The following is a 21,068-nucleotide window of genomic DNA, read 5'->3' as shown; positions in this document are numbered from 1 at the left end:
ACTGCGCTCCGCGTCGGTGACATTCTGCGACATGCTGACGAGGCATTACAGTCTCTCCGTAAACCTCTACTAGCTGCAGATGAATTTCAATCGCGCCCTTTTCTCCAAGCGAGTTGCCATTTGTGTAGAGCCGTAGGTGGCAGGTGGCTGAAACTGCACAGTGGCCAACTAGATGCAGACCCTATTAAAATTACCGCACACTTCTCATTCCTCTACAACAGACGAAACTCCAGAAATATCAGCCTTGTAACCTTAGTTTCTGATACTCCCTCGTAGATATTATCACTATTTTACAATCGAATTAAGTGTAATTCTTTGCTTGTTTCTTGCGGTCATTGTAGCTCAATGATACTATGCATTGTTGGGAACTTGGAGGTTGGAATAGCACCGATGCTAATTGAAACGTGGACCTACAGCTTAAGGTGAGATCCGAAATGTAATGACTGAGAATTGGACTTAGGACTTACCAACCTAAGACAATAATATTGACTATTTATCCACAAGGGAACTTTTGAACTCTTCGCTGGCCTATTGGCTAGTGTGCAGGATTGACATTGCCGATCAGAAGCCTTAATGTTTTAACGCATTACGGTGGTTCGGTTCCCATCTTAAACTTTAGGTCCATATCTTAAATAGCCTTCGTGCTGAACCAACCATCCAACCAAGGACAAAACTCTTGAAAAGCGAAGTAGGTAGAAATATATCTATTTTATAGGAATTTTATAAAACGCTGACAAGTAAAGGTCACGTTTGGGTGATCGAGTTGCTGCCCGCGACATATGTGATAGAATAGTACTAAGCGTTCTCAATATGTCAGGGAAGTTTAAGGAGCAAAGCTCAAAGGGTTTAGGAGATACAGCCACTAGAACATCACATAGAGGTACATGTTATAGTCGTAATACATAGTTCAAAACATAAGGGAGAAGTCTTATACCTATCCCCTCTAAACTAGTTTATGTTCGTGTTTCCAGCATATTTAAGTGATGAAACACAAGAAAAACTTGCTTTTTTTGCAAATCCGAAGTGGTATTGTTATTGCATAGAAAAGTTACCAATTACTACAATCAATATGCTCTGCTCACAGTGAGCACACGTGACAAACGCAATCAAGTCACACTTGAAACATTTGTAGTTCACAATTCCGTCAAAGCAGTAATCGTAAGGAACGATCCACCTTTCAGGCTCCTCAGTCAAATACGTATCCAGCCTTATGGAAAGCGAATCGAATCATGTTGCGAAAGCGAGAAGCATTATGCTGGTAAATTGTGAACGACTGAAGTTGTATGAACCTGTCACGATGCCAAATATTCATGTCACTTCCCGTTGTTGCTGTATCAATGATGAAACAAACAAAAGGCTTTGTATGAATGGAAGAAGTAAAATCCAGAGGCTGAATCATGCCACTACATTCACCAGGTATTAGCAGTTTGATCAATGCAAAGCCTTCTGGGACATACTTTGACGAAAGACGTCGTCTTTGTTTGCAGATTATGAATCAAGTAGCAGGAGGACTTCCTTCCTGTCACCTGGAATGCTTTTCCAAATGACGTCCGAATAGAAAATCTTAAGATCCTGCTTGTTCATATTCGCTGTTTTACCAGCAAATGAGATTAAGATTATTAGCCGGCTCGGCTGGTTTTACTGCAGGGGCCCTACCACTTGGTTCAACCACCACAACATACATGGGATGCAGAATTTCTCCGTCCATGGATACAACTGGAATTATCATATAGGAATGAGATGTTGCACTCACATATCCCACTGTTGTTTTGATCGTCACTATCCTTTCTCCCTCAACGTCCGGTACGAAGGCAAATCCTTCTCGAAGCGACTTTGATCCGCATTGAAGACATTAGCGGCTGGAATGTGATCAATGATCACAAGATCACGTACAGAAATAGACTATAACATGTACTTTCATGTGACGTTCTAGCGGCTGTATCTCCTAAACTCTTTGAATTTGCACATAAAACTTCCCTGACATATTGAGCACACTCTATCACATATGTCTCGGGCAGCAACTCGATTCACCCAAACTGACCTTCACTTGTGAGATGCAAGATGAATTTAAAAAGTTTGGCTGCCGTTACGTAAAACGAAACATGTTCGTTACAGCTAATATAATAATAACAATAATAATGTGCATGAAATAGTAAATATGTTCGGAAGATAATATATAAAAATGAAGGTGACTATGTTTGGGACTTAATAACTCTTGAACTACCTACGCAATCTCGATCAAGTTTTCAACATAGATGAAGTTCAGGCCTAGGATGTTTTTTTATCATTTCATTTTTGTGGTGCGACTTGGGGGAGGGGGAGATATAAAAATGATCGAAAATGACCGATATCAGAGAGAACTTCAGTAATAGTAAAAAATGACTGACTAATTGAACATATTACTATTTTTTTTTTAATTTAACCCAGTGAAGGGGTAATTGTCGTTAGTAATAACATAATATGAAGCTAAACCTTAAATGTATAGTATAGCGGAAATAAGTAAAGATTAATAGAATTTTAATTGAAGTCACTCATTTGAAAAATATGATGCCCAGATTTAGACTCTTCATCAATAATGATAATAATAATTTTAGACTCAACATGTTTTGCAGCATAACACCTTCCTAAATCCTTGATTCGACAATAGATCCTAAATAATGTAAATTTGTGGCATACAATGTGTATGTGTTCTATCCTTTGCTCTCTCTCTTTTCTTTCCATCAATTTAGGTATTGGTGGAGACAAGGGCGCCGATTTCTCTGTAAATTTGGGGGGTCCATTCAGATGCAGAAAGTATATATGTAAGTATTTTAAGACAAATTGCATTCAAATTATGCCAAATGTTGTATATTCATAAATACAATATGGAGGCCCACATGAGCTTTGGGGAGCTCGGGACCCCCCAGGATCAGCGCCCTTGGGTGGAGAAGATCTTAACGCTCTATCTCGGTAAAACATTTCAAATGGTCGGCAAGTTTTACTTTATATTGAGACAAATCTCCTTGTAAACAATCCGTAAAGCAAACAAGCTCGAGCTGTTTCGGAAAGCATATAAATGTACTAAGCCGATGGCAGTTGCTAGTTAAATTGTTTTAAACTTATTGTTTCTTTTTCGTGAATGGTTCCCGCGGAAACTCGAACCACTAGCTTCTCACGGTTTTTTTTTAACGAGTATAAGGAGTTATTCATCTTTCCCTCATAAAGCTGGATCAAGAGGCCAGGGGCAAGGTAATTAACAACAAAAATTGTTAGCTTCTACCACTATCGCTATTTCTTCCATACATTTGCACAGCTTTTCTGATGTTGACGTCTACAGCTTTCCACTGCTGAAGCTTACAAAGGTTTATAGTACCTTTTAGGAACAAATTTTACTTCAATTTGTGGTAATTTTATACCTAAACATGACGCTTTCAAAGCTATGTGGGAGTAAGAAGAGAAGAATAAAAGAATAACTTCGACTTTTTTGTTTCAAGTGAAATGAGAGCTTGTATATTTGTGTTGTGAAGTGCGTGGGAAGATAACATGTTTAATTTGCGGACAAAATATTAGTGTACCGAAAGAGTATAACATAACATAACTAACTAACTAACTTTATAAAATAAAAAACTAACTAACTGAATCCGGAGGTTCAATGCCGCGTTCACAAAAGCTCTCCATTGATTTCTATCCTTAGCCAACTGGATTCAGTTTCTACTTTGTATTCCTCTTTCTGCGAGATCCATCTTAATATTGTCCTTCCATCTGCGCCTAGATCTTTTTAATGGTCGTTTTCCGGTTGGTCTTCCAGTTAAGGCTTTGAAAGCGAGTATAACATATGGTGACATTACGAAATTCATCGTGCTAAGTACGCTCAATTACAGGAAAAATGAGAAAAATTAAACTAAGGAAACTTAAGTAAAATTTTACAAAACAGCAAAACGTATTCACTAAAGCATTATCTGTTACGAAAGAAAATAGATGTTTTTTTCACAGGATAGTATCTTTTGCCCATTCAAGCAATGGAAGATATGAGAAAATCAGTTCACTTAATGATGTAATTGGCCTTAATTAAACTTGCAAAGTTGTGGATCCTAGTAACATAGCAAAAGGTATTACGTTTGCGAATGCAATTTAAACAATACATAACACATAATTGTAAGAAGCAGGGGAAAAGAAAAACTGTTATATAATAAGTTCAAAACACAACAGAAGCATAAAAATCACTTGTATGCTTAAAGTTTATAGCGCAATGTAGCGCGTGAGTATATAGCATAGTAAATAACGTTCTTACAATCAGTGGATCCATAATCGAACCTTCATCAAGTACACTTATTCTTTCTTTTCATCAAAGGAACAGTTTTTAAAATGTAGTATTAGAGTTTTAGATATGGTTTTATTCTATTAGATTTTCATTTTATTCTAAAGTAACAATATAAGGCTACAAGTGTGATTCTGAATGAAAAATAAGATTTTTCCAATAAAAAAAGATACAAATAAGTTTACATTCGAAACTAAATATGCAAGTAATTTTAAAAAAGTAGCAAATAGGTACCAATTTACTCAACCAGAATTTTTCTCTGTCACTCTGTCTGCCTGTTTTACCACAACTCTCGTAAAATGTATTTAATTTTAATGAAGCTTGGTAAATGTCTTTTTTCCAATCTAAAAACCTTACTGTCTATTGTTTCAAGAATCTATCAAACATAAGAGAGGAAGAGAGGGGAAATCATCCACATGCTGAACTTTTCACATATTATGTTACGACATACGTTGTCGCAACATACGAACTGTTCACATACGACAAATAACATTTTAGCTGTGGCCCTGTTTTTTTAATTCTCAAACGAGACGCCTAGATGTCCCGTTTTAAGCAAAAATAAACATACTGTCCTGTACGTAGTATTTAAAATGTAAATGATGAAAGCAATTCTACACTCTCTTGTTAAAATGACTGAGTATTCAGTTATTTGTCGTAATAATACTCATTGAGAATATTTAGATCATGCAGTCTTCCCGACTGGTCTAGTAGCGCATGTGGATTTAGTGCACGTGGTCCTGGATCGATTCCCGTAAGACAACAAAAACTTAATATTACAATCATTCATTTTCATTAATCACCGTCTCATCTAGCCTTAAAAGCATAACTATGGGACATTAAAACTAAAACGTCTTATTTCGTTTTAGTCCATGCCTGGAACTTTTAAATATTGGTATTGTTAGTTTCATTTTCGTGAAGAAACAAATTAGTGTTCACATATACAAATATAATTATATTTTTTCCTTTTTCGAAAAAATGAGAAACGTGGATTTTTTGGTACAGTAGGAAAAAACGACTTGTTTAGTAGAACGAGAAACCAAAGCAATACTACTTCAGGAGTTCTTTGAAATGCCTGTTTAGTCTCTTTCTTAACTATGAAGTGAAGACACTTTTTTTATACTTTTGATCAATGAAATGGTGGTGTGTGAGTGTGTGTGAAAACATAAGGAGAGAAGAAAAGAAAAATAATAGTATATTCTATTCTTATTATTTGATATGTTGAAAAAATAAATCATGCCCACTATTTAATCAATATATGATTAATTAACTAGTGTTCTTACCAAGTGGAAAGACAGTATATATATATAAATATATATTGGAACTTCTTATTCTATTTGGGAATACTCGTATGCGATTGAAAAGAAATGTAACATTTTATGAAATCAATTCCACCAGGATATTGATTCCTTGGTAGGAGTCATTTGAATCAGGATAGCAAGTTGATTTTGGTCCATGTCTTATATAGCCTCAGTGTTGAAAAGAATGCCAAACTTCCAATCAACCAACTCATCAGTCTTAGAGCTCATAAGTTTCAGGGAAAATGATTCATTTGTGATCCGTGAAGGGTCACAATTATTCTAAAAATCTTGCATGAAGCAATTTGTACGTAAACCCAAAAATAGATCAAAGTCACAAATCTGGGTATAAAAGTTGATCTCTAGTTAAACTATTGTGATCGATAATGAAACTTCGGGTTTTTAGCTTCCAAAAATTACGTTTTTACGTTCCTGGTTTGAGCTCAAAAGACCCTTAAAGATATTCTAAAAATCATAAAATAGAATATACAATTCTCGTTCTTCAAACGAGAAGAATAAGTTTGTGGAAATATTATTTGCGAAATATTTAAACCCTTTCCTCCAACAGGATAATATCAAAGTGAAATGATAAAGATCGAAGTGAATCCAACTGCTAACTATGTTCACGATTCATTTTAAAAATTTAAAACGTTTTGTCGCTTTGGCCAATTTATAAATACAAACTGGGAAATTAAGGTATTGTAGAAGCTGCTCCCTTTATGTGCTAGAGGCGGATTTTTGAAAAATAAATTAAGCACATGGCTACACATTTTTAATTAGGAATTTATAGGCCAATTCCTATGATGGGAGGTTCATGATATACTATATATTTTTCGCGTACATTTTTAATTCTCCTTTTCCTGCTTAAATATGCATTGTAATGAAAGCCAATCCGAGCTAAGACATAATCAGCTGGTGCCCAGTGACAAACTTGGATACTATTTAGAGGATGTTCAACTATGTCTAAATACAAAATGTCAGGTAGAAATGTATATGAGGGGAAGTTATGGGAGTTGAAGTGAAGTTTGGCATTTGACTCAATTCGAAATAAATTTTGATGCACCTATAATTAACCAGCACCAATTACAGCGCAGCTAAACAATTTAGATATGTGTAAAAAAATAACCGAACTGTTAGAATAAATAATATATTAATCAGATATCATGTGTTTAAACCTTGTAAGAAGTTCCGTTTTTTTTTTCATTCTCGCGTATCAAATCCTGTTTCTGAATGATTTCCAATACTAAACTTTAATCTGTTATTACTTCTTTCCTCATGTTCACTTCTACTTGAAATTTCATATTTTGACATAATTGACAATTCTGTAAATTGTATCCAAGTTTTGTCAAATTCCCAACGACCGACCGTCAGCTAACCATTTTCTTGAAAATATTAGTGTTCAAAAATTCATTTCAAACGATTCGTTTGTTTTCCCGTGATGATCAGGTAGACAACCACGATGTTACTTTTATATATTGACTAAATATTTGGAACTTGCCTCGTTTTCCCCTTGAAAACGAATTTTTTGAAGGCTAACATAAAATGTTCGAGAGATACTCTGTTTTCGGTATAACTTTCAAATACCTCTTCCTTTTATTATATATATCTGTTAATGAAGATAATATGATAAAAACTTGACTGTAGCCAAATGCTAAATACAGTATGTTAAAAGAAATCATTTCAAGCAGTTCATCCGCTTTGCCGTGATGACAATACATACAATCTCAATGTCATAATTCTTAATATTAAACAAAAGTTATAGAATTTGCTCCAATTCCCCACTTAATACCCTAATTTGTAAATTGCGGATACATGCTTGCTCGTTTTTAATAAGAATGGTATATATTAAGATTCATCTCACTAACGTGAGATACTCTATTTGTGACATATATTTTTAACCACATCTCCTTCATTATCATACGCATTTTAATAAAATAGACGTGACAATAACCAAGTTCGAGGTAGGTTAACTATGTTAAAAATTCATTTCAAACGGTTGAGTCATATTCCTTTATGTTAGACAATGCTTTTTTTTTATTTGTGTAATAGATATAGATTAATAGTATTGGTGCTGTCTTGTGCGCGTAAGTTATTTCTTAATATCAAATATATGTTGCTATGTTTAATGTGATGAATAATGCATAACATTTTCCATACATTACATTTTTTAAAAAATTACTTAGTTGGGTTCTGGAAATTATATATTCAATGACAAAGGTGGACTTTGCAAAAAAAAATAAAAAAATAAAAAAAAATGAGCCATTACACCAGTGAAACTTGAGTGAGCTTTGCAGTTTATTCAAGATTAATAAGTGCATCTCACCCACAATATCATAATAACATAAAAAGTTTAAAATTGAGAAAAACTGACTTAAGTGGTATTTGGAAAGGAGCTCTTCAATTGTCAAGCAGTAAATTTAGTCTGTAAGATTTATCTTACATTGAATATAATATGTTACACTAAAAGCAAATTAAGCTTGAATGCCAAAACATTGCTCAATTTCATTTCCCAAGAGGTTTTATTTCGTGTCTAGACATTATAGTCAATAGCTTACGAAACACTTGCACCAGACTTTTCCTTGTATACTTCTTTAACACCTTTTCCCATATACCTTTCTCAACTTCTCAGATTTAGTTGAACATTTTCCTCAACACCTTTTCAGTACTGAAAATTGTTTGTGTGCTAATTTACCATTAGTACCTAACTTGAAAAGTGCTTCTAATAAAAAGGAAAATTGAATTGAATATTCACAATATCAGTTTAGATTGCTCATCTTGCAAAACTTATTTTTGTTATCCATATCATACACTCAAATTTCTTGCTAAATTATTTGCTACAGCTGCAATTTGGATCACTTTGTTACAACTTTTGTACACGTCACTCGAGTCGGAGGATTGCTTTTGAGACGGGGCTTCACTCAGATAGACCTGGCAACCCAAATAAACCTAGTTAATCGGACAGGTCCGATGGTTCAGAAGTAACCGAAATGTCAGCTTTACAGCAGTTTAATTTATCAAGTCTTCACTGTTCCAAATATAAGTTTACGTTTATTTCTTCTTCTTCTTCTTATACTAAAAGTAATGCATTAGTTTTGGACAGTCACTATGCAAAAAGATTTAACAAACACTGTTTGGGCTCAGCGGTATTTCTTATAATCTACACGTGAAGTTTTACTGACTTGTTTGATTAAATTTTGACGATCTCTTATATAGTAAGAAAATCATATAACTTATCTTTTCTGTAATCCTTACACGTTTATACTCTTATAGACCTTACAGTTATCTTTTAGTGCAATGTTTTGACAAACACAGACACACACATCAAGAGAGAAAGGCAATTATACAGAGTTAGTGAGAAGAGAGGGCAGAATCATGTTGCTACAATTACATTTAAAAATGAAATAAATGTTAATGAAAAATTGGTTTAACGTCCCACGATTAGGTCTTTTAGGCTAAAGAAGGTGGATGATTTATGAAAGTAACTGTTAATTAAAGTAACATTTTATTAATCTTCTAACAGGGATCGAACTATTCTATTGCTGCTTGCCACAAATTTACTGATCCATTTAAGAATATGAAGAATTTCTAGTTTGTGCTCTTTTAGCCACTATATTTGAAAATAACTTCCTGGATGTAAGTCCATGAGACAACACGGGAAGTTGACAGTTGATGGATATTCTTCTTGACTTGTTTTTGATATTTCTTAAAATGTCGCTCGGATGTAAGAATAAATAACGTATAATAACATTTAACGTAGAAGGCTGCCGTATTATATTCAGGTCTGGAAGCTAAGAAAGAATAAAGCATATAGGCTAACCAAGATAAACTCAGTAATATAAAATAGAATTGATTGTTGCGAGTATATAAGGTTAATTTAATACATCTATATCCTTCTATCTATCTATCTATCTATCTATCTATCTATATATATATATATACAGTGGCGTATTTAGGGGGCTTTCGGGCTTAATCCCCCACCCCGAAATCTTACTATAGTAAAGTAAATGAAATATCTTGCAGAATTTTTACAGTTCCAGGTAAAGCCCCCCGACAGTTAGCAAAGCCCCCGAAAAAATCGTAAATACGCCACTGTATATAGACACTATATACAGGGTGTTTCAGATAAAACGTCCAGTGCTTATAAATCCGAAACGGCTGAGAATAAAAAGATGAAACAAAAACTGAGATAGGAAAATGTCATAGCGCACATCACATAGTGTTGTTGTGGTGATCTCCAGAGCCCTCCTTCAAGGGGGCCCAGGGGCCAACTTCAAATTTTCAAATGGGAACACGTATTGAATTATACCTCATTCAATAGTACTTGGAAAAGAAACAACTTTCGTAGGAAACAATTTTCGATTTGGACCACCGTTTTCAAAATGGCCGCAAAAAGTGGGTCCTGTATCAGATAAAACGTCCAGTGTTTATAGGCCTAAATCAGAAACGGCTGAGAATAGAGAGATGAAACAAAAACTGAGATAGAAACGATGATAAAACATATCAAGTGGTGTCGTTGTGGTGACCCTCAGGAAACTCCGTGAAGGGGGCCCAGGTGCTAACTTCAAACTGATACAGGACTTTTTGTGGCCATTTTAAAACGGTGGCCCAAATCGAAAATTGTTTCCTACAAAAGTTGTTTAGTATTTCAAGAACTATTGAATGAGGTATGATTCAATACATGTTCCCATTTGAAAATTTGAAGTTGGCCCCTGGGCCGCCTTGAAGGAGGGCCCTGTGGGTCACCACGACAACACCATGTGATGCGCCCTATGACATTTTCCTATCTCAGTTTTTGTTTCATCTTTTTATTCTCAGCCATTTCGGATTTATAAGCACTGGACGTTTTATCTGATATAGGACCCACTTTTTGCGGCCATTTAAAAACGGTGGCCCAAATCGAAAATTGTTTCATACAAAAGTTGTTTCGTTTTTCAAGTACTATTGAATGAGGTATGATTCAATACATGTTCCTAGGAGGAGGGCCCTGGGGGTCACCACAACAACACCATGTGATGCGCCCTATGACATTTTCCTATCTCAGTTTTTGTTTCATCTTTTTATTCTCAGCCGTTTCGGATTTATAAGCACTGGACGTTTTATCTGAAACACCCTATATATATATATATATATATATATATATATATATATATATATATATATATATATATATATATATATATATATATATATATATATATATATATATACTATCCTGTAAACCAGAAGTTTATGTAAGTCAATTTCTCAGGTTTTAGTGGTTCATTGTTGAGTTCTCAGAGCCAGATATTGAAACAGTTGCACTTTGTGTTAAACAAGCTTAGAATCTGTTCCGTGCCTTTTCCCAGAAAAAGGGAAACACAACTGATCACCTATCGTGGTTCAAACGAAATGCAGATAAATTTTATTTTTTCACGCGTCAGTACCACAGTTGTCCAGTACAAGAGAGAAAGAATCGAATAGGCTGAATAACAAAGAGATTCAAATGCCTTTTGAGCAAATTCCTAGAATTATGCCCATTCTGTGACGCTAACAGCGCATCGCTCTTGCAGAGTGTAATAATGTAATTCTATTTATAATATTGAAGTTTTTTCAATTGTTATAGTGACCGAACTTTATTAACAAAAAGACTTACAAAGATGATCAACAACTATTGTTACATCGTCCTTTGCTTTGGCTTCATTGAACAACATTCTTTCACGACACAGTTTGTCTCGATTCGCTTCAAAGATCACAGAGAACAAAATAATATTGCCGAAGATTGCAGCCATATTATGGTCAATCATAAAGGTATCTTCAGTGTCTCCCCAGGGATGCGGCGATTCTTTGTTGATTATTTCTTTAAATCTTATCACAATAGGCATACAAGTGGTCCAGCAGGCTAGCAACGGGAAAGAGGTTTCCCAGAAAAATAGCATTTTACCATGGTGACAGACGGAATGCTTCGCTTAAAAAAAATGCTACGATTTTATTGATCTCGTCTAAGAGTGGTTGGTGAGGGGTGTATTGGTTTGGTTTCCATGTCTTATTTTGCAGTATTTGTGGATAGCAAGGAAGTCGGCTCTCTTCACGGAATCTATATTGTTCTCACTACCCTGGTGAGTAAACCTCAAGGAGAATTTGGTGGGAATTCGAGACAGAAGTTGGCGTCGTATAAACTTTATGGAGTATCGCGTAGTTAGTGAAACATGAAATTTCATCGTGAAGACAACATATAGATGTATTAAACTTCCATAACAGGAATAATAAAAATACTCATCTTTGCTCATCTAGTGGTTAGTAGAGATGAATTTAGGGTAAAATGTTACGGGATCGATTCTCGGTAGATCAATGAACAAAAACCTAAGGATGGAATCAAGACGAAATGAGACGAGAGAAGATTACATAGTTGTTGGTCTCATCTTGATCCACAAATAGCGGTCTGAATCTCGGTTCCACTTCAAGTCGTAAGTCGTTTACTTGAACTTGGTTTAGTCTTGTTCTCGTCTCGATAGTCTCGTAATAAATTGTGTGAAATTAAACATGTAAAATTAGTATCATCTTACAGCCTGTCTTTCCTCTTTCTATCTTTTCGTAGCTAAATAATTACGTTCATATTTTCTGTGCATATGTTCGCATGTTCAATTCCCAAAGGGTGCATAAAATATTGAATAAAATCCGAATAATTAAAGTACATTTCGTCGCTTCAATCAATATATATGTTATTGTTATTAATAATAAATATAGTTTTCTCAAAATTTTAGCACTATGTCCTAGTATTGCAAGTTTGTTGCTGATAGAAGTCAAACAGTTTTTTTTTAAACTTCTTTCCGATGTTGTCCCCCACTTTCTTTTCAATTATTTTTATTTCCCATTTTAGAGAATGGATTTACATTCATGTTTGTATATTATTATTATTATTATTATTATTATTATTATTATTATTATTATTATTATTATTATTATTGTGGTGGTGGTGTTCGATATTTTAAAAATGTTTAACCCATTATACATACTGTATAATACCCACAAAGACTAACACTCTTATTGGGTATTTCAGAGGCTTCCTATGATCAATGAGTAGGTATGTGTTGTAAGTAGTTGAACGTTTTAGTAGGTTAACAGAAGTACATTAATTATGCTTATCAACCTTCCAGTGAATTCAGTAATACACGTAATTCATATCAAATTTTATCATCACAATCTGTGAAAATAAATGAGAATATAATAATCTTTCTCTATTATTGCTGGAAGATTTATTTATTTATTTCAACACAACAGTCATGATGTTCAATTGAAGGGTAAGGGGAAAAAACAAGGAATGTCCATGTGTGTGCTTTATCGGGTCCTTTGTCCTATCTGTTGGTGACTCTTGGTACTATTTGACTGTATATGCCATGCATGCGTAGATGCAGAAATGTCCATGTAAAAAGGGGCAAAAGTTTGACTAACCCTGTTCTTTTTTACGCGGTTTTCAACATTAAAACGCCGTTTTCTCGAAAGTAAATTTTTGTGACGTTCCTTCTTTTTTTCCCTTACCCTTCAATTACAGTGTTGTGTATAAAGTTAGATGATTACTATAGAATAGTCTAATAGTTTCTTAATTTTCTGTAAATTTTCATGATTGACAACATTCCAAATGCAAGTGACATATATATATATATATATATATATATATATATATATATATATATATATATATATATATATATATATATATATATATATATATTGCATATTACCAATGAATATCATGTAGTGTACTTTAACGATTGGTATCTTTTGAGATTTTTTTCAATATTTGATTTTAACTCGGATAAAAATCTGAATATATCTCTGCTCTCCCCGTTGGTCTAGTGAATGAAGTTTTGTATTCTCAGTGAAGGGGCCTTGGCATCTGAAGGCATTACGCTGATTCCACCTCAAGCAGTAGATATACCTTTCATACAACGTGCGGGTTTGAAAGGGATGCGAAATTCCTAGCTTAAGAGTCTTCATCCCGGCGAAAGTAAAATACCGCTAATTTTACAGTAATTATGTGATATCTTCAAATAGATTTAAGATATTTGAAATATGGAACAAGAGCGCCCTAGACAATATTATTTTGCGTGAGGTACCGTTATCACAAGTCACCTAGTGGCTTTCCGTTTTCAGCTGTTTAGAAACGCGAAAATAAATGCCGATTTTCAAAATGGCTCGAAATCGAAAGCAGATAAGTGAGTCGTGATAACGGTATCTCATGTAAAATAATACTGTCTAGGGCGCTCTTGTTCCACATTTCGATTATCTTTTATCTATTTAAAGATATCACATAATTACCGTAAAATTAGCGGCATTTTAATTTCGCCGGGATGAAGACTCTTAACTACAAGTAAATTCCTTGGTGTTACAGCCCAAGAAATTTCAAATGTCTTCTAGTTAGGTGATGTGTGATCGGTACATTCGATTTCATCTTATTTTTGAATCTCTGGTCTACAGTTTGCTTATCACTGAATTCAATATTTATTATTATAACATATATCCAATTCCTATGTAAATCTTATATACTTTTAAATCTTGAATTTTTACATCAATTACTTAATGAAATGTCTCACCCTTTATATCAATGCGCTAATTCGTAATTATATGATTAGTGTACGCGCTTTTGTCGTGGGAGTCCCGTGTTCGATTCCTGGTTGGATACAAATCATACGTTAAACTGCAGGTCCATTATATTTTCGGTACTGAAAGGGAAGCTAATCTCTAAATCAACTAATCATTTACAAGTAGATTAACATTGACTCCAACTAGGGATTGAAACCGGAAAGAGTACACCAAAAGCGCATCAGCTAACATTTTTGTTTTAAAAATAACATTTCTGCAAGTTTTCTGTCTTATCAATTCGCCTCTTGTTTTTTCCTAATTCTTCAGCTACTTTAAAACATCAATGACGTACGTGAGGTTCAATCGCAAGGAACATAGATCGTATGAGCGATGTAGCGCGTCAAACCACACAGCTAAACTAACCCACATTCATTTAAGTTATAGGCGGGCATGTAGAGAAAAGAAACATCACAGAATATCTTACAGAAGATTGTTATCAAGTTGGCTGTAAACATGCACAAGGAACTCTTCGAAAGCAAGCCTGAAGACTAACCAGCGTATTGATCCCCGTAATATTTTGATGTAGTAATCGTAGTTGTGGCGGAAAACTTGTAAAAGATCTCCAGCTTTATACAGCCAAGATAAGACGCGTATACTTGTCATCTGCAATGCGTTTCAAGGAGTTTATCCCACGCTTTTACTGTTTACTCAACTCAAAAGACTGCTTGATGCTTGCTTACTGGAGAAAATTTCTCTTAAAATTTACTCAGAAAATGAGCGAAAGGAAAAGTGTAAGATAGAAGACTCGGCAAAAAAGGACTGGGGGGAAAACGAGGTTTGTATTTACATTTTCACACACGGAAACTAATGCCTCCTGCACTTCACTCTCTATTTGTTAACAGCTGTTACTAGTGTAATTTTTCTGCTTATATTCCCGTAGCTATTTCTACGATTCAGATCCAGCTAATTAGTAAATTAATTAATCATCTGATTAACTATGTACTTACATAATTAAGGAACTAAACAGCTTCCATGTTAGTTCGAAACAAACATTCATGTAGATTATATATATTACAAATAAAAAACACTTTCACACGATAAGGGCCGGCGTTCATAAAGTATAGTGGACGTTTATGGAGATTTTCTGCGAAAATTTCACTAAGTTTACATTTTAATTCGATGATCCACAAGTCGGGAACCAAAGATTTACAAAACTAAATACTGAAAAGATAAAAATTTAGCACTATAGTATGTTTCATAAAGATCAGTTGAGTTCAATTCAACTGAAGATGTTATGCAAACTTTTCTGCAAAACTGTCACTAATTTCAAATCCAAATTTGAATTACTTAAGGTTTAAGGTCGAAATAGGGAACTAAAGCCTTCACAGGACGATATTTTAATACTTTCGAAGCAGGTCAAAGTCTATCGCTTGCTGAATGTAATGGAGATGAAATAATTTACTTCAGGACGTTTAACAATAGTCTATATCAGTGGTTCTTAACCTAGTTCCTATTACGACCCCCATTTTATCACATCCTCTTGCCTGCGACCTCCCTATAATTTCTGGTTTGTAATAAGCTTGTGTGGGAATTTTAATATACTTATTGCGGAGATCTCACAATATCCATCTATTTCTATAACAGTAGAATCAGTTTCTTGTATAGTGGATACAGTAACTTCCTTAAATGCGAATGGATTAAAACCAAATTTGGTCAGTTCATTCATATTACAAATATCGAATCCGATCCGTTATACTGTTTCAAAATAAAGCCCGTTTGAAAATTTTAAAACTTCATAACTCCCTTAATTTGGGGTTATATGATAAAAAAATAAAGTGATTTCCAATTTTGTTTAAAAAAAACTTGGAACAGTTGTTGAGTATTTTAAATGATTTGATAATGTGCGTCACGAAGATTGAACCGGACATTGCCGCACTAGTGAAATCATACCATGCTCATATATCTCATTAGCTTTCAATTTCAATTGTATTTCAATATGCAGGTATTGTTGCATTTGCATTTTTCTGGTATTTCAATATGCAGTTCTCATTAGTTTCATATCGTACCTTTTTTTATTTAAATTGATTTTTAAACAACTCTGCATCTGTTGAAAATGTTGAAGTAGACCTGTTTTTTGTTGTTCTTAACATTATATATAAAACTAAAAATATGCCTATGAGAACAAAATTCAAAATAATATTTAAAATATTTTCCGGTACTAGATTCTAATTATATTTATATCTTCCACTTATCTTCGCGACCACCTGAGAAATCCTGATCTATATTTTGTCTCTGTGCGTACAAAGATGTGAGTTTTTTCAAACTGATCTCAACTCTGATGGTCTATAACTCTGGAACCAAAAATCTGCACAGTAGTAACTTTAAGAAAGATCGAATGACATCATCGGAGGACTACGATATATGCTGTCCTTGTGATATTCAGTTTTTACATGTACTGTAACTCAAATGGAGAACACAAATTAAATTGCATGCAACTCTGAAACAATACCAAAGCCATTTTTGTTTCAAATCCATTAGTACTTATTGAGCCGGAATTCTTATAAACACGGATACATGACTGTTACGATCTAATTTTCCAAAAGCAGTACTATACTGTGCTGAAGTTCAATTACACGAGTGAATAATAATTATTGCAATATTCTGATAAACAATATCTATAGACCCTATTTATTACAGTACAGTGTATTTGAAAAAGAACTCCCTAGTTTTAATGTGTCTTAGAATTTGTACAAAGTGACATACATTATTGTAGTTTGTGGTGTTTGATTCATCAACTCTCCAAGTTTGGTTCCCCTGCGGTTGGCAGGTCTGCTTGACCTTGAGACGGCACCAGTGCTGTTCTTTCCTCTGTTTCCTCAGTTCAATGCAGGCAGGCGTGCAGTGCAGAGCAACTCAGCAACAATGTGTACTCCGCAAGAGAAAGCGCAGTATGTTGTTTGGCTTGTGAAAACTGAGTTAGTTATAACAGTGCAACGTAATTTTAGACTTCAGGATGGTGGTGAATCACCCACAGCAAGAATCGTCGCGGCAGTTGGAACAGTTATACCTGAAATGTTGGTGAATACGTGGCGAGAAGTGGAATATCGTCTCGACGTGTGCAGGGCCACAAATGGATCCCACGTTGAAGTCTACCAGCATTAAACAAAACTTGAAGGAATTCTCTTTCATGATATGTACTCATTGATGTAAGTTTTCATTCATTTCCTAATTAAATTTATACTTAAAACTAGGGAGTTCTTTTTCAAACACCCTGTATAAAGAAAGCAATTCACTCAAGGCTGATTGATACTAAAAGCAGAAATGCTACATTCCTAAAACTTCCTGTTTGGATAGAGCGTTAAGGCAGGACATGGAATCCGTTCTTGTATACTTTAGAGATGAAGTGGGGTAGTGCATCGTTGATCGAGTCAAGTGGTTCAAGATTTGTGAGTGGGTTTGTGAGTCGTGGGTCAACAGGACGTGACCCACTGCGACCCACTACCCATCGTGATCTACTCTGATCCACCAACTCATTTTGACCCATTCTGTCCCACTGACGCATCCTGACCCACTGACCCACTCTGCTCAGTACATTGTAGACAGCATCTCCTAAACACTGGTGAATTTGTCTTCGTTCTACTTTCAAGGCCTTCATTTTTCTTCCTTTTTCATTTGTTTCTATTTATACTCTTACGGTGATGAGTATATCTAAGTGAAAAAATAACTTCAGGCACTTTTGGATATTGATATTTATAATGGTATTAATAACAATAGGACTTACTACTTGGATTTCAAGACAGTCGAATTTTACTGTATTTCCCTGTACATTGATCTACTTTACCATAATTTAAGACTTTGAAATTTCATTCTATTTACCACTGAAAAGTATCTGAAATTCAACAAAGGAAATAATTAAATTGAAATTCGTCGTAATATGACCCGTAACAAACACTTTATCATTTTTATATCGTAAAGGTCAGCTGGTATTGTAACAGATCGGTGCTTGAGCGATTGGCTGCAGAAATTCAAACTCCGAGTAGTGATAATTTTATTCCTGTTTTATTACAAGTGTAAACTCTTTAGTCAGTGGGGAAGAGGGGTCATGGATCAGAGCTGATGACGATAGGTTATGGTGGGTGGTGGATTAGAGTGGGTCATGGTGGCTGATGGGTCGAAGTGGGTCATGGTGGATGGTGGGCCAGAGTGGATCACGGAGGGTCGTGGGTCAGGGGATGAAGTTTTCATTGACCCAGGTCATCTCTGGCATACTGAATCTGTATCAAAATTATTCCTCAGTATTTATTATTGTTTTTGATCGAATACCTGTCGACAAATGACACACGGACAGATATAGCCGTTAACTCTGTATAATACTTTCGATATGTGTGCTCGGCATAGTTTGGAAATCTAAAAAATATAATTACTCTATAAGAATTTCATTAAGAATAGGAGAAAAACATTCATTCTGATTTTACGACGAATAACGACTTTTTTTTTTTTTTTTCGTTTTACCGTAATATTCTTTCCTTCCTATATGAAATCTCATCGAATAGCAGGCAAAAACTCTCTGCATAGCCATTAGTTGTCTTTCCTTCTAGGTCGGATTCAAAGCACAGATATACAAATGGATTTGCGGATCATTGATTCTAACCTAGTAAAAAAAACATAACGTACAATTAATGTCATCGAAATTTATGACATCGATTGAAAGCTGCTATTACGCTTCATTAGACATCATGCATCATTACAACTCGATACGAGACACAGGGATCACTGACTTTTAACCTTAATCTAGGTTATTCAATATCATTGCAAGCTGCAGAGTAGGAAACATTACTTGTAATGTCTAGTTTATAGCTTATGTGCAAATTCACTTCTACCATTCATAATGTGAGTTTTTATATTTACAACGTAATTTTTCATCATATTGAAGAGAAATTTAGAAGACGTAATACACTTTTTCATGGCTCACAATTTATCAAAAAGATTGTTTTAAAATAAGAGATTACATTTCCTTTTTCTAATTTAACTCCTGTATACGTTTTTTTTTTTTTTTTTTTTTTTGAGTTCTTAATACACAGATTTGATTGATTAAAATTGAGGTCTATGACCTATATTAGTAACGTCACCTTTATGGTTATTTTTTCCTGTCAGCATGCAGGCCAGCAACTTACACTTTACAACCATGAAATGAGTGATGGGCTAAAACCAAGAATAACATAACAACATGTCGGTTAAACTAAATAGCTTAAATTAAAAAAAAACCGGGCCTATGGGCGCAAGCTCCAAGGGGGCGCACGGCCGAGAGAAAAAAATTAAAAATATCTAGAAATAAAAATAAATATCCATAACTTAACATATTTTTTGAATTGATTTTTAAAAATCAGGCTAATAAAGCATTCTGATTTTGAAGTTCATTGGAACAAATAATAGTTGGTAAAGTTAAACTATTTTTCCACATTATGCATAAACTTCGTTACAACATTGATCTCAAACACGGGAGAACTGGCTGTAATTTTTTAATAAAGGTTTTTAGGAAAGTAACTTTAACCAGACTAGGGGTCGGAAAAAATTATTGGGCCTAGGGGCGCCAAAATGCTAAATCCGGTCCTGAGGATGTGTCCCTAAAGTCTTAAAATATATTTTAAAAAAGATTTATGGACGAGATCTATACAAAGGGCTAAATTCTTCAAAATACTGTCCATGACCATCTACATATTTTTTACACGGACTCTCTCATGCCCAGTACGCCTTCTTGAGGGCCTCGAAGAGAATATCCTTCACAGCTGTTGTCACAGCTGCTTGGATAACCTCAACGCAGTCAAAATGGCGTCCTTTGAATACTTTCTTCATATTAGGGGAAAAAATTAAGTCGGTCGGGGCGAGATAGGGACTGTAATATGACTGCGGCAGCATTACCACGTTATGCTTCATCCGGAACTCACAGATGCTCAGAGATATGTGGCTGGACGTATTGTGCTGCAACAGCAAAGTAGCGGTTATGTCTTCTCGCGTGCAGATGACCTTGCTCTACAGCGGTTCATGAGTTTTTGCTGCATTTTTGTCGAGTTTTGTTCACAACTTGATGGTCTAACGTTGTTGGAAAGTATCCTCAATGCCATGGTCTGAAAACAGGGGTGCATTAAATCAGCAATCCTGACGCCAGCGATGCTCGGAGCAGGCAGGCAGACCTAGGATGCGTTGCAAAACTGAGGGTGCTGCTCACCTAAATCAGCACACCCAAACGTGTTGCAACCTGTTGGGATACAGCAAAAATTCGTATTTTATGACTTTTGGGAAAATTTAAAGTATTAAATGAAGGATAAAAGAATTGACAGGAACAACCACAATAAGTAATGACAATAAAATAATAATTACTAAAACAAATTCTGATAAATTCAGTAAAAAAGGATTACGTTTAGATGATTCACATCCGTACAGCACATGAGAACAACTGGATGTTGTTTGCTGCCATGTAACGGTGCGTCGTATGACTACTAGTATTCAACTAAAAAGTTTTATGTCAATAGTAAGAATAGAATATAGTCACCGTTAAATCCGCCGTTACCCGTTTCAATAATAAAAATGAAATATAGATATTCACCGTTAAAGTCGCCTTACCCGTTTCAATAATAAAAATGGAATAAGATATACCGTTAAAGTCGCCTCACCATTAGAGTCGCCATACCCGTTTCAATAATAAAAATGAGAATATTGGCAGTTACCGTTGAAGTCACTGTTACCCGTTTCAATAGTAAAAATAGGATATGGATAGTCACCGTTACCAATGAAGGTGTTAACGGATTGAAGCGATTAACGAACTTAGCCGATATAATCACCCTTCTAAGGAATTTTATCTAATGGAAAACAAATAATTAAAAAATTCGCTTTTGTTCAAGAGTTGCCGTCCTTTCAAT

The 21,068-nt window shown here is 34.8% G+C and overlaps 1 protein-coding gene across 2 annotated transcripts in view; it reads right to left on the bottom strand.

Annotated features, from left to right (window-relative positions):
* Positions 1–21,068, bottom strand: part of LOC145666450 (lachesin-like) — a 1,090,518-nt gene that overhangs the window by 4,700 nt on the left and 1,064,750 nt on the right. The gene's annotated exons all lie outside the window — the stretch shown is intronic.

Source organism: Thermobia domestica, chromosome 12, assembly GCF_964235325.1.
Source record: "Thermobia domestica chromosome 12, izTheDome1.hap1.1, whole genome shotgun sequence".
NCBI classification, from domain to species: Eukaryota; Metazoa; Arthropoda; class Insecta; order Zygentoma; family Lepismatidae; genus Thermobia; species Thermobia domestica.
Note: the sequence above shows the minus strand (reverse complement) of the source record. Positions and strands in the feature narration are given on the sequence as shown.